This window comes from Plecotus auritus, assembly GCF_963455305.1.
Source record: "Plecotus auritus genome assembly, chromosome: 10".
Lineage (NCBI taxonomy): Eukaryota > Metazoa > Chordata > Mammalia > Chiroptera > Vespertilionidae > Plecotus > Plecotus auritus.
The window spans coordinates 21,035,008-21,048,475 of NC_137785.1; the positions used below are offsets into that span (position 1 = coordinate 21,035,008).

At 47.8% G+C, this 13,468-nt stretch overlaps 2 protein-coding genes across 2 annotated transcripts in view; one reads left to right on the forward strand and one right to left on the reverse strand.

Annotated features, from left to right (window-relative positions):
* SNRPA (small nuclear ribonucleoprotein polypeptide A) overlaps window positions 1-8,881 on the reverse strand; it is a 752,186-nt gene extending 743,305 nt beyond the window's left edge. Inside the window, exon 1 of the mRNA XM_080645760.1 lies at window positions 8,613-8,881. The gene's annotated coding sequence lies outside the window, so the exon portion shown is untranslated. The remainder of the gene's footprint in view (window positions 1-8,612) is intronic.
* The window catches only part of CMIP (c-Maf inducing protein), a 237,598-nt gene that overhangs the window by 63,406 nt on the left and 160,724 nt on the right, over window positions 1-13,468 (forward strand). The gene's annotated exons all lie outside the window — the stretch shown is intronic.

A 13,468-nucleotide genomic window follows, 5' to 3' on the forward strand; every position in this document is an offset into this window, starting at 1 on the left:
TGGCTGAGCTCACTTTGAGCTCATGTCTCCATGGGGCCTGGGACTGGGTCTGGCTATGTAACCACTGAGTCCAGGGGCCTGACAATAGATATCAAAGCAACTAAAGAAATTCTCTCTCATGTTCCTAGAGACATGCCCAAAGACGTATAAGGAAGCAGAGTAAAAGCTAGAGATGGCGTCCAAGTTCATCAATGGACTAGGTCAGTGGTCGGCAAACTGTGGCTCGCGAGCCACATGCGGCTCGTGAGCCGCGGTTTGCCGCTCTGTTGACTAATGAGTTTGCCGACCACTGCCTTAGGGAAAAACACTTAAAAAACATGTTAATAATGTACTAATGTCTTTAACCTGAAGTCAAAACTTCTGGGTAAGGGTAATGCCTTACAGCAGTGGTCGGCAAACTCATTAGTCAACAGAGCGGCAAACGGCAGCTCGCGAGCCGCAGTTTGCCGACCACTGGACTAGGTCAATACATTTTAGTACACTTATTGTGTGGAATATAATACAGCAGTGGAAAAGAATGAGGTAAATAGAAAATCTGTTGCTGTGGAAAGATGTTCAAGATGTTATTTGAGACACATTTTTATGCAAAATTATAAAACAATTTTTTTTCTTACGTGTACATAAAGGCCTAGGAGAATGACTCCAAGGAAACATCCCAAACCGGAAAAGGGATTCCCCTGGAAAGTGAGTGAGATTGAATCCAGGTGCAGGGACTCTGATGCTTTTTGAGCTTCGTCTTTCTGTTCCAGTTTTTGTGACAATGCTTCATTTATGTATTATCTGTGCAATTGCTAAATAAATAATTGTCTATCAAGGGAAAGAAAACCCCCATATTTAAGCCAGTGTGTCCTAGGAATCTCTCCTCAGAACACCAGGGAAGCTGGGACGTTTTCTCCAGAAGAAACTCAGAGCAGTGGCAGCTCTCTTGGGAATGTGTCGGAAACGATCCCGTCCTTTGGGAGCGCCACTTTTGGAGTTAGCTATTCTCTGGAGGCTTGGAAGATACAGCCATGGCACAAAGTTGGCAGTGCTTAAAACATCTATTTTCAACGTTGACCTCCTGCCACAACAATGGGAACCTTATATAGTTCTTAGATTTTCGAAGAAAATGGATACCAGTGGATTTATGGAATTTCTTTGCAGGCAAAGTAAATAAAAGGCATCCCTTTGAGTGATCCCCACCCCTACCCACCCTGGTTAATTGTGTGTGTGTGCGCGTGCGCGCGTATGCGCACAGTACAGGAGAGAGTGGGTAATGCAGCTATTTGAGGATTCTCAGTTCTTTGGAGGGCTTGAGCCAATGAGATGCTATTTCCTGAATCACCTTTGAAACCCTCATGGCTAAAGCCTATGGATTATCTCATTGCTCCATTTCCTATTTGGCTCTCCCTTTGGTCGAAAGATAGCTGAGCACAGAAAATCTGTCACGATTTTGAAAGCATGACCTGCCATCTGCTAAGGGGTCAGCTCACCTGGCCCACTGACTGTCCTCTGGGTTTGTTGATACCATGGAGTTGGGAAGTGGAGAGAGGTGTTAGGATTGCGAATAAAAACAATGGCCATCTCATATTGGCTGGACTACAGGAAACCCAGACCTGTCTGGGGAAGAAGGAGGGGACAGGCCTGGGAGAGGCTTTCTACTGAAGTCCCTGGAGGGACCAGAGACTGGGCTGCACCCCCAGCTTGGCGAAAGGTCCAGACCAGGCATGGACGAGGGAAGTAATGTATGCTGAGGCTGCCCATGTACCAGGCATGGTGCTGGGCCCTCAGCTCACATAATTGTGTTGTTTTCTCAAACAGCCCTGTGCAGGAGGTGTCAGCATCTTCCCTTACACACTCGCCAGCTGGGCTCAAACTGATTAACTGTCTACCTGTATCCTGTGTTCTGTGTCTGTTGGTATTGATTTAAAAATATAAAACAAAACCCCTGTGATTACTAATCTCACCACTATACCAGGCCTGCTTTTACTGGACAGCAGAGCCTGTACCCCAGAGAGAGTCCTAGTCCCTGGCCCCCTAACTCGAAGCTCATGCAGTACAGGAAGTGGCTTCTCTGGTCTGTTTCCCCCGTAGTCACACCCTGGCCGGGGTTCCGAGTGCCCAGGGTGGCAGGGAAAGAGCACTGCATGGTGGAGGGGAGGACTTTGACTTTGAACCCCCTTCTCCAGCAGACCTGGCTCCAGTTCTTGTCTTCTACTTCCTCTCTCTGTGACCTTGGGCAGGATGAACCATGTGAGAGTACCAGCATTTGACCACTTTTATCCTACAAAACGGCAATTTCATGTGGCTCCACCAAATCTGTACACCCTGAAGATGTCTTCATGAGCTGCTGGGGCTACTAGATGCATCTTCTTCCCCGCGAGCCCTCGGTGTTGAGGGCTCAGTCGTCCTGGACTGTGGTGAACAGGAAGTGAGTTCTGAAATCACTGCCTCAGTGTGAAGAGGGAGCATTGAAATCGTGCCTCCCTGGAAGGTCCTGTCTGCACTGAAGGGGGCCATTAACCAAGGCTGTCATTTGCCGGATGTGTGGTGAGAGCTGCAGGGACGCGCGGCATGGTGCTGAGGCAGATGCTCCTGTGTGGCCAAGCAGGATTATTTCCAACAGAGTCGTGGGGTGACAAGCACAGCCGTGAGGGGTGGGGGGCCTTAGGAGGCTGTGCTAGGTGGCCAGGGTCTAATGTTTGTGTTTCATGTAGTTGAGAAGCAGCGTAGTTGGTGGCCAAGAGCCCAGCTGGAGTCCAGCTGGCCAAGTTTGAACCCCAGGTCTGCCTCTTTGCCTGCTGACCAGAATTTCTCAGTGTCCAAGGGTCAGAGGGACAAACAGTGTGCTGTGTGACCTTGGACAGGTCACTTCACCTCTCTGAGCCTCATTCTCCTGTAAAATGTAGGTAGGAAGTGGGAAGTTAGATTTATAAGTAGGTTTGTGAGGATGGAAATCAGATGCTGCTTCTGGAAAAACTTCGCCCAGTGCCTGGCCTCTGTAGGGGCAGCCATAGTGAGCTGTGGTTTTACTGTGGGAGCCCTTTTGGGTCACCTCCTGACCTCTCCATTTGAGTGGTAGCCATGTGTTGAAAGAAGGACCCACTGGGCTCTTATCTGATGTGTTTTGCCCTGAAGATTTTTGCAGTCTAGAAACAGGAATGTACTTTAGAAAGGATTTAATTTTGGGGTAAATTAATTCTTGAGGAGCAGGAGGAGGGCTTTTAAACTAAAAAATTAATTGCTTTGGAAGGCTTCTCTTTGTCTCTTTACATTCCCTGCGACTGTGGACCGCAGGACCTTAGGGCCTTGCAACAAGCCTTCTTGAGTGGCCTCTGCATCATTGCTAACTGAGCGGATGGTACTGTGCGGTTGCCATGGTAGCAGCAGGATGTGGTTCCTATGGTGATGGTCGGCAGCAGCAGGAAGACAGCAGAGGTTTTAGTTATCTGGTGGCTCTGCATTTGCTGCACGCCCCCCCTCCCCCCCCCCCCCCCCCGAACAGCACAACACAAACTGCCCCCACTGCTGCTCTGCTCTGTAAAATGGTGACTCCTGAGGTCACCACCTCCCCGCAATGCCACTGTTGCTTCTTGGAAAGCCTGGGCTGTGCAGAGGCAGTTCTGCTTCTGGGAGAGGGAGGGGCCTAGTGTCTCCAGGAGCACCTCAGCGGGGCTTTACGTGGACCCTGAATCCAACAGGCAGGGTCTGCAGGAACTCCCCCCAAAAGCCCCTCCCGCAGGCTCCCTGGAATGAATTTTTCTCTCAGGTCCACCTCTGTTTGCAGGCAGATGTGGAGTGGTGGACTAACAAGAGGAACCAAGTGATTTTTAAAACTTCTTTCATACCTTGCATCCAGATTTCAAAATGGCACCGTTTTCAAGCATGTGATGTTTTTCTTCATCTTGGGATTGGCGGAGATCAGGGAAAGGAAAAAAGTATCCTCAATGTTTCTTTTCCTTTTTGGCATCCAAAATCTTAACAGATCGAATTTCTCTGTAGAAAGCATCTGAAATCACAGATCAAATTTCTCAGTAGAAAGGAAGTGTAAATACAGTGAAATGTAGTGTACAGAATGTTATTTCTTTTTTATCTAGAAATGAGGGAGGGAAAGTGTAACAGGATTCAAGGGACATTGTTAAAATTTAAGAGTAAATCTGAAATGTAGGCGCTCTGTGTGAGTAGACATAGGGCTGCTGTCTGGTTTCAGTGTTGGGCAGTGCCGTCTATAAAGTGTACATTTAGACTTGAGGAGGCTGTTGAAGAGAGAGGAAATGTCAATTGTTTTTGCCTCTAGCTGAAATCCTGTCAACCCAGTGTGGCAACATGATTTGCTCATTCAGGTCTGGCCCTTTGATTGGTGGTTGGTGATGTCACTGGGTTTCCTGGCATGTGATTGGTGGATTGGGCCCTGCCAGCAGAGCCATATTCTAGGTAGTCATACCTGGACTGAAAGAGGTGGGCTGGGGAGCCCTCTGGACTCTTAGTGCTGGTGCCTCCACTACAGGACAGACAGAACTCCTCAAGCGCCTGTCCTAGGGCAGGTGGGTCAGTGGCAGGGCCCAGGGCCAAACAGACTTTTCTTTTGCACCGGAAGCAGCCAGAGGTCAGAAGAGTGGCTTCTAGCAAAGCCCTGGGGTGCCAGACTATAGATTCCCGTGGCGAGGAAAGCACTTTGAGTGAACACTGCACACTCTGAGAGGCTTTTCCTTTTTGAATTTTGAGAATAAAAATTAAATAAATACACACTTTAGGAGACATACCTGGTCAGTAGGTTTGTGCTTGGCCACATACAGATGGCAAGATGATACTCACGTTAGCCAGTAGACAAATGGAAGGCAACAAAGACTCATGTCAAAACCTCACATTTCTACCACTCGGTATCCACTATTATTAATATTTTGTCCTCTTTGCTTTGCCTTTGTAAGTAAAAGGGATAAAACATTGTTGGAGAAGTTATAATTACCTTAGCAGTCACCTCTAGGTCACCACCTGCTTCCAGGTTCCCTTTCAGATAAATTTGGTGTGGATCTTTCCATTAGACTTTAAACACTCTTACACACACACACTTAACTATAAACGATACGTATGTTTCTAAAACGCTCTTACAACCTAGCTTTTCTGCTCTGCAGAAAAGGTGCTCCTGTGTTTGGGATCCCACCCGCTTCTGTTGATTCGTACAGAGCTAGTTAATTTTTGTTCACTGTTGCAGACTACTTTCTCTCTGCCCTCTTGTTCTATCAGGGTGCTGGCCCCAGATGGGGGACAGTTTTACCCTGTCTTATAGATGGGGATCTGGAGCTCGTGGTCACTCAGCTGCAAGGTGGGTTCATTATCCCACACCACCCCCATTTTGGTTGGACTCCAGAGGCAGGGCATCCTCATGGCACCTCAGGCCTGCCTGGTCCCTGGCCAAACAGCTGACTAATCCAGCTGGTGAATCCAGGTTCCCGAGTCACCCATCCTAGCCATGTTTGCCTAATTCAGGCCACTGCCAACCCCCGCTCCCCCAAAGGGCACTGTGGCCTAGAACTCTGTCTGAAGGGAAACGTGTGACAATGCTTTTGTTTGGAGAGTGCTGTGCCCATTTCTCCGACCACCCTCAGCTCCTGGTTGGAGCCCTTGGGAGGAGGATTGGAAAAGCAGCTTTGGGCACCAGTGTCACTCAGCTGAGCACCCCGAGTTATCTTGAGCCGGGTCACACCAGGTAACCTTCAACGTTAGCTCAGGCACAGCTTCCTCACCGAGAGCTTGGATGTGAGGCTGACCTCATCTCTCGGCTTTCTCCCAGCGTCGGGGCCTCTGGAACCAAAAGCCAGCCTCCTGCTCGCTGGCAGAAACTCGCCACTACTGGTTCCTGAGTCATCAGTGTTTTCACCAGGTGTGTTTGTGTGTGTACCTGTGACGGTGTGGGTGTGTGGGCGTTCCACCGTGGGGTACATTTATTTTCCTGCCCCTTTAACTGTGGCCCCCGCCCATCCCATCTGTCAGTGGCTCCTTGGAGATCACTGACCTGTGACCTGGGGGGTTATCACAACATCACATAGACACCTGAACAACTAGGCCCTCTCAATACCACCACCGCTTGCTTCTGAGGGAAGCCAGTTTGAGATCAGACAGAACTTAGCTCTTTCAGTCACTGAGCAGTATTTGTTGGGCCTTCCACTCGACCTGCTCTGGGGATTGCGTGGCAAATGAAACAGAGACAGTGCCTGTCATGCTGGAGCCTGCAGCTTGTGGGAGAGCGACAGTAAACAGACAGATGCACACAGAGCTGCCCCTGCTCCTCCGTCAGCCCGCCTGCCAGTCCCAGCTGGGTGGCCTGGGTGAGTGAACTGAGTCATCGGGAAAGCATAGTCACCATACTGCTTAACCTCACAGGATTATCGGGAAATCTCAGCGAGACAACGTGCTCATCGCCCTGCCCAGTGTGCTGTCGCTGCAGCTGTGACCATGGCCATCATTTATAGAGCAAGAAATGAGGCCAGAAAGGTGAAGTGACCTGCCCGTGGTGGCACAGTAGCTCTCAGGCCCGTGTACGTGGCAACCCAGCCAACCTTAGGGCCAGCAGGCAAATCTACCCCCAGCCGAAGGGAGTCTATTCCTCTTCTTACCAGCGACAGTGCCTTCCGTGTTCTCGAAAGAATGGTTTTATTTACTGATTTTTATCATAGTCAAATATATTAACATAAAGTTTACCATTTTAACCATCTGTAAGTGCACAGTTCAGTGCGTCAAGTACATTCATATGGTTGTGCAACCATCTCCACCATCATTTCCAGAACTTTCCCTTCTGTCCCCATTAAACACTAACTCCCCATTTTCCCTCCCCCTACTTCCCACTACCCAGCATCCTACTTTCTGTCTCTCTAAATTTGACTACTCTAGGTCCCTTGAATCATACAGTATTTGTCTTTTTGTGATTGGCTTGTTTCACTTAGCATAATGTCCTCAAGGTTCATCCATGCTGTAGCATGTGTCACACTTTTCTTCCTTTACATGGCTGAATAATATTCCATATGTGTGTGTGTGTGTGTGTGTGTGTGTGTACATTTTATTCATCCATTCACTGCTGATAGGCATTCAGGTTGTTTCCACTTTTTGGCTGTTGTGAATTGTTCTGCTATGTACATTTGTATACATGTATCTATTTAAGCTTCTGCTTTTATTTGGGTATATACCCTGAAAGTATAGGGAGCATTTTATCACTAGGAAGAAGATAAAGGGAATAAAATGAAAGGTCCAGACTTCCAGGCGTTTCATTGTCAGGTCCATAGATAGAATTCAGGGCATTTGTGAACTTGGATGTGAGAACATAAATGGCATCTTTAGGGTCACTAACCTATACCTGCAATGTGGCATTGCCTTCAGTGACGACTGTAGGCGGCAGCACTGCAGTGGTATTAGCAGTACTTGTGACTCGGTCACCAGTGGAAGTCACAGATGTGTCTGTCGTTGTAGATATCTTGGAATATCATAACGTTTGTCACTATTCCAAAGTTAGGGTAATTATCAGACCTACAGCTAGATCTTGCAAAATATTTCCATATGATTGGTTTCCTTTGCAAGCCCATGAGTTTATTTTGTGCTTTTATAGATGCTCTAAGAAGGGGTCCAGATTCTTCACCAGACAGCCTAGGACTCCAAGGCCCAAAAATGGTTAGGAAGGCCATGTCATCTTCCCCCCCTCTCAAGTGCAGACAGGCTGCCCGTCTCCTCAGCGTGCCCCTGGAGGGCCGGTGCAGGAACTAGCTGCGGCCGCAGGGTTGCGTCATCGCTTCCAGGCAGCCCCAAGGAGGAGAACCAGTTTCTTCAGCGGGATAGCAGGGGGTCCTGGGCCTTCGCTGCTTTTCAGCCACTCCCACCCCCCAAAGATAAGAGAAATTTCACTGAATTACCAGGAATCTTCTCTATTTGGGGGATGGCTTTGGACATGTTTTGAGGTCATCTGGGCTCTCAGGAGTGAGCACACGGGGGTGTGAGCTTTGTAGTTTCAGGGCTGGTTTCACTGAAGGAGGCAGCATGTAGGGTGACGTTGCAGCGTAGACAATACTCAGCCAGACAGGTCTGAACCCGAAGAGGAATGCGTTTCCTTGGTTTTCACCCACTTCAGAAAATCACCACTCTCCAGCTCTTCTTCCCAAATGGGACAGGGAAGCAGGTGCCAGAGAACAAGGTATCTGGGGCGTGGCAAAAAGCCCTGGTGGGGAAGGCCAGGCTAAGTTGTGTGAGAAACTGCCTTCATAGCCAGCATGTCAAAATATCATTTCTCATCGATAATAATAATAATAATGCTTGAGGGACGGATAGATAGCTGAAGAAGCAAGAATAGTAAAATGTTCTTTGTAGATTCTGGGTGATGAGTGTATGGGACCCACTGTAAGATCATTTCAACTTTTTTCTTCTTTCTTTTTATTGATGCATCACTTATTTACAGAGGTACACAACTGAATCCATGAATTCTCACATCTCATCTGCCTATGACGCGGCCATCGATTAGAACGTCGCTTAGAACATCGCTTGCATCCCCAGAAGCCACCCTCGGGCCCCTTTTATGAACCACCTCTTGCTCCCCCCCAAAGTTAACTTCCTATGTTTATAATTGTTCCTAGGTCTCTGCTTTATATTATTACTTTTTTTTTTTTTTTTTTTTGTTAATCCTTACCCGAGGATATTTTTCCATTGATTTTTAGGGAGTATGGAAGAGAGAAGGAAAGACAGAGAGAAACATCTATGTGAGAGAAACACATAGATTGGTTGCCTCCTGCACAAGCCCCGACCAGGGCCTGGGCCTGGGCTGGGGAGGAGCCTGCAACGAAGGTACGTGCCCTTAACCAGAATCGAACCTGGGACCTTTTGGTCCACAGGCTGATACTCTATCCTCTGACCCAAACCGGGTAGGACAGTTTCTGCTTTATAGAAAGGAAATCACACAGTGTGTATTCTTTCATGTCTGGGTTCTTTGGCTCAATATTACATTTCTGAGATTTATCCATATTTTGTATATCACTAAAGGTTATTCATTTTTCTTGCTTGATAATATTTTATCTTAAGAATATACCCATTCTACTGATGGTGGGCATTCGGATTGTATCTCTTCTTTGGTTTCTATGAAAAATACTGCTAGGTTTCTATGAATAACTCCTGCTTACATCTCTTGGGGAGTGTGTGCATGAAGTGCTACTGGCTTAGAGTTAGGAAGGAGTTGGTAGTCACATGGTGTGCATTGATTCTACTTTTGTAGATAATGCCAGACACTTTTCCAAAGTGGTTGTACCAGCTTACATGCCCAGGAGCAGATTTCCGATTGCTTCACATCCGTGCCAATATTTGTTCATGTTAATCTTCTTAAAAATTTTGGCCATTTTGATGGGTTTGTAGCAGTATTCAGCTTTATGTTTGAAAAATTCTCATAATAACATTTTGAAAAATGTCACTCACACTCACATATAGAAAACTGAGATTTTAAAGGAAAATGGTTAAAATTGGCACTTGCCTGGCCTCTTCACTATGGACAGCTCTAAGGCCAGCCCTATGTCCGTGACCCTGTGGTTCCCCCTCTGCCACGGGCCCATGCTGATGAGCCCTGAATAAAGTTTAAAAAGTTGGGTGTAGACAGAACCTGGGGTCCTGAGTGAGTACCTTGAAGCTGTGTTCTGGCATTGAGTTATCATGACGTGGATGTGGGCTCAGAGCTGGTTCTGACCTGGAGGAAGTCCTGACACCTCCTACGCTTCGCAGAGAGATGTGTTTTTGAGTCAGTGGGAAATTAAAATGGCTCATTGCCTGTTGGCTAATTCTAGTTGATTGTGTACCTGTTCCTGGCATCTTCCTGGTCACGGCTACCTAGTCACCAGGACCTCCCTCTCTGACATAGCACAAATGATGCTCAGGTCTTGAGCTTCTTCCTCAGGTTGGCCACTGCTTAGCTGAGTTCTCCCAGCATAGATGGTGGCCCTAATTCATGCCCTTCACTCAATAAGTACTTATTGAACATGTACTTTTATGCCAGGCACTCACTCATTCTCCCTCCCACTCTCCTTTTCTCCTTTCCTTCTGTCTGTTGGTCCATCTATCCACCTACCCACCCACACACAGCCCTTACTGAGCACATATTGTAAATCAGGCCTTGGGCTAGATAAACACAGATGAATGAACTGTGGTCCTTGCCTTTGAGGTTCTCCTAATACCCCCTATTGGAGAAGACAAATGAGTAAGTAGATATTCATAATACAGTGTCACACGTAGGGTGGGGTAAGTAAGGGGTGGGGGCAGGAAGAGATATCTAGGCCAGGTTAGGAGGATCAGGAAAAAGAGGTATGTAGGCCAGATTAGGAGGATCAGGCCTGGAGGGTGTGATGTTGAAGCTGTCTTAGGGATGTCTTGGGACAGCCCAGGGAGGGTGGGTTAGGGCTAGAGTGGCCCCTGGTTTCTCTGATAGAGGGAGATGCAGTGGTAGGCAATGCCTGGCACATTCACCAAGTGTGGGTGGGTGGAGTGTGGGGTCAGGTGGGCGAGGTCAGCAGGGCAGATGAGGTGCGGCCTGTGGGCTATCCAAAGATTGTGGGCTGTGAAGCTGTGGGACACAGGGATGGCTTTTATATGGAGTGTGGTGTACAGACCAGTGGCCCACCAAAGATGCCACATCCTAATTCCCAGAACCTGTGAATGTGTGATCTGACATGGAAAGGGGACTCTAGATGTGGTTGAATTAAGGACCTTGAGATGGGAAGATGATCTTGGGTTATCCAGGTGGGTCCCACGTAGTTACAAGTGTCTTTAAAAGAGGAAGGGGAGGCAGAAGAGACAGAGGTACAGTGATGCTGTTGCCAGCTTTGAAGATGGAGGAAGGGGCCACAAGGCAAGGGATGCAGGAGGCCTCTAGGAGCTGGACAAGGCACAGGATCAGATTTCGCCCCTGGAGCCTCCAGGAGGACTGTGGCCCTGTTAATACCAGTGAGACACATTTTGGACCTCTGATCTCCAGAACTGTAAGAAAATAAATTTGTCGTTTTAAGCCACTAACTTGCGGTCATTTGTTAACAGCAAACCTAGGAAACAAATATTGGCTAAGTGCAGAGTCACCAGCAAACCTTTGTACAGGGTCGGGATTAAGGGGGGTGGAAACTTTTGGCCAGGAATGGTAAGACCATCACCATTACTTGAAAACCATCCTAGAGAGTTCATTTTCCAATCAGGCAACTATAAGTGGTTTCCTATGTAGATCAATTGTTACGATTAAGACCAGGGGACATTAACCTCATGTAGGATCAAGGAACTCACCAGTCCTGACCCATTCTTACCTGGGTCCCCTGTGTGATGACGACTGAGCCTTTTTGCCTGGGAACTCTGATATGTCATCCCAGGCAAATATCAGGTGAAAAGGGCCCAGCTTCTTTTTTGGGAAGAGGGGGTGGAATCCCAGGGATAATGGCAGATCCCTCAGGGACCTTGATGGATTTCCCATTACTCATTCCTCCCGTCTGTGGAGCGGGAAGGTGGGGTGTTTAGTGAGTATCACTGTAACCTGTACTTTTCTAAAGTCAAACAGATTTCTCCTGGTGGGAGTATTCGTCTTTTATGGGATCGGTGTAGCCCGTCTGACTCAGCGACTCACCCAGCACCCTTTGCAGCTGACACTCTTGACAATTCACTTGAATCTGCTGCCTCCTGCTCACAAAAGCCTGCTTCATTATTCAGCTCCTCATCCTCCCTCAAAGCAGAGTGGAGACTCTCCGCCCCCCTCCCACGTCTCTCCCGTAGCTGGGGGCCTGTGTGACTGCTACCTCCATGGCTTCTGTGTCACCGGGAAATGGAAATATCACCAAGTGAGGGAACCGTATGCCTCCTCCAGACACCATCCACGGTTGTGGCATCCTAAGTGGCCTAGCGTGCAGGCACTGTGCTCTTCCTTACGTACATTATCTTATTTGATCATGACAGCCCCTGCATTGGAAACACTTTTTCTCCTAACATCCCAGGGCTAATAATTGGAAAAGCTAAACCTAACACCCAGCACATTAACCCATTCACTGCCCTCTTCCCGTCTAACTTATCTGGGATGGTCCCTACTGTGGGCTGAATTGTGTGCCCCCAAAAGTATGCTCAAGTCCTAACCTCCAGGACCTGGAAACATGACCTTATTTAGAAATAGGGTCTTGGCAGATGTAGTCAAACCCAGATCTACTGAATGACCTTTGCTTGGAGAACTGGGTTCATTGGGTTTAAGAATCATTCCCCTGGCTTCCAATTTATGGTTAAATTTCAAGAGGTCAAACTGTGTATTGTGGCTTTTCCCAGACTGGATGGATGATTCAAACCATGCCACAGCCAGAAAAAAGAGAGAGAGGGAGAGAGAGATAATTGACTAAGAAACATTCATTTCTGTTGCAAATGACTAGTTGGGGCTAGTTGTTGATTATCTCACCTCTGTTGCCATTTGTATTTAGAAATGGCTCATAAATTTGCTTACGTGTGTTTGGTTTGTCTTCTAAAAACGAAATGATTGCATTGCAAATAGTTCTAAACCATATTGTGATTTGATAGCTTCCATTTTATGGCGCTCCGACTGTCAGGCACTGAGTAGGTTGCTTGACTTACATTGTCTGTAGTTTTTGCAGTAATTTGGTGGGGGCTCCATTTTACGGATGAGGAAGCTGAGGCTGAGGACAGCTGAAGAAGTTAGGTGTCCAAGGTCACACAGCTCATATGCGTGCAAACTGGCTTTCAAACTGCAGTTTTTTTGACATAAGATTGGTCATCTCTGCTAGTGTTCATGCTGCCAACAGTTTTACAATTAGATGGCAAAGGAAAAACAAGTATAGTGTTCATGTTTGGATTTGTGTTTGGTAGACGAGTGCGTGTGTATGTGTGTGTGCACATGTGTGCGCATATGCATATGCATATGTATGTGTGTGTGCACATGTGTGCGCAGGAGGCCTATGCATATGTATAACTGACTTCAAAAACCTTGACTATCACTAGTTTTGAAAAATGTCCTAAACAACCTCTCTCGCCAGGCCAATAAATTGAGCCCAACAGATAAATCACTGAGATTATTTGCAGTCTCTTCAAGTACCTTTTAAATCCTGCAGATAGTCTGTGGTTCCCCAGGGACCGGGGCTGGCTGTCCTCTCCTTGGCTTGTCCAGTGCCGAGTCAGGAGAAGCTTCCTGGGGCCAGAGGGAGCGGTGGGACTCGATGCCTGGCAGTGGATCAGTGGGACCCAGGCATTTTCTCCACCAGCCCCGAAGGAGGGCAGAGGCTCGGCATCCAGTGTGGGTCTCTGTGCCCTTTTCCCATGGTGTTGTCAATGATTAACCATGTGACTGGGCACCTGCAGTGCCTCCTGGGCCCGCTACAAAGGCATTGTAGCTCAGCGGGAGGTCACCAATGTGCTTACAGATGGTGGCCTGGGGTGCCTGCTTGGACATTCCTGACGCTGCACCTGAGGGCCTTTACCCTGACTGGCTTCTCTGTCTAGGGTGTCA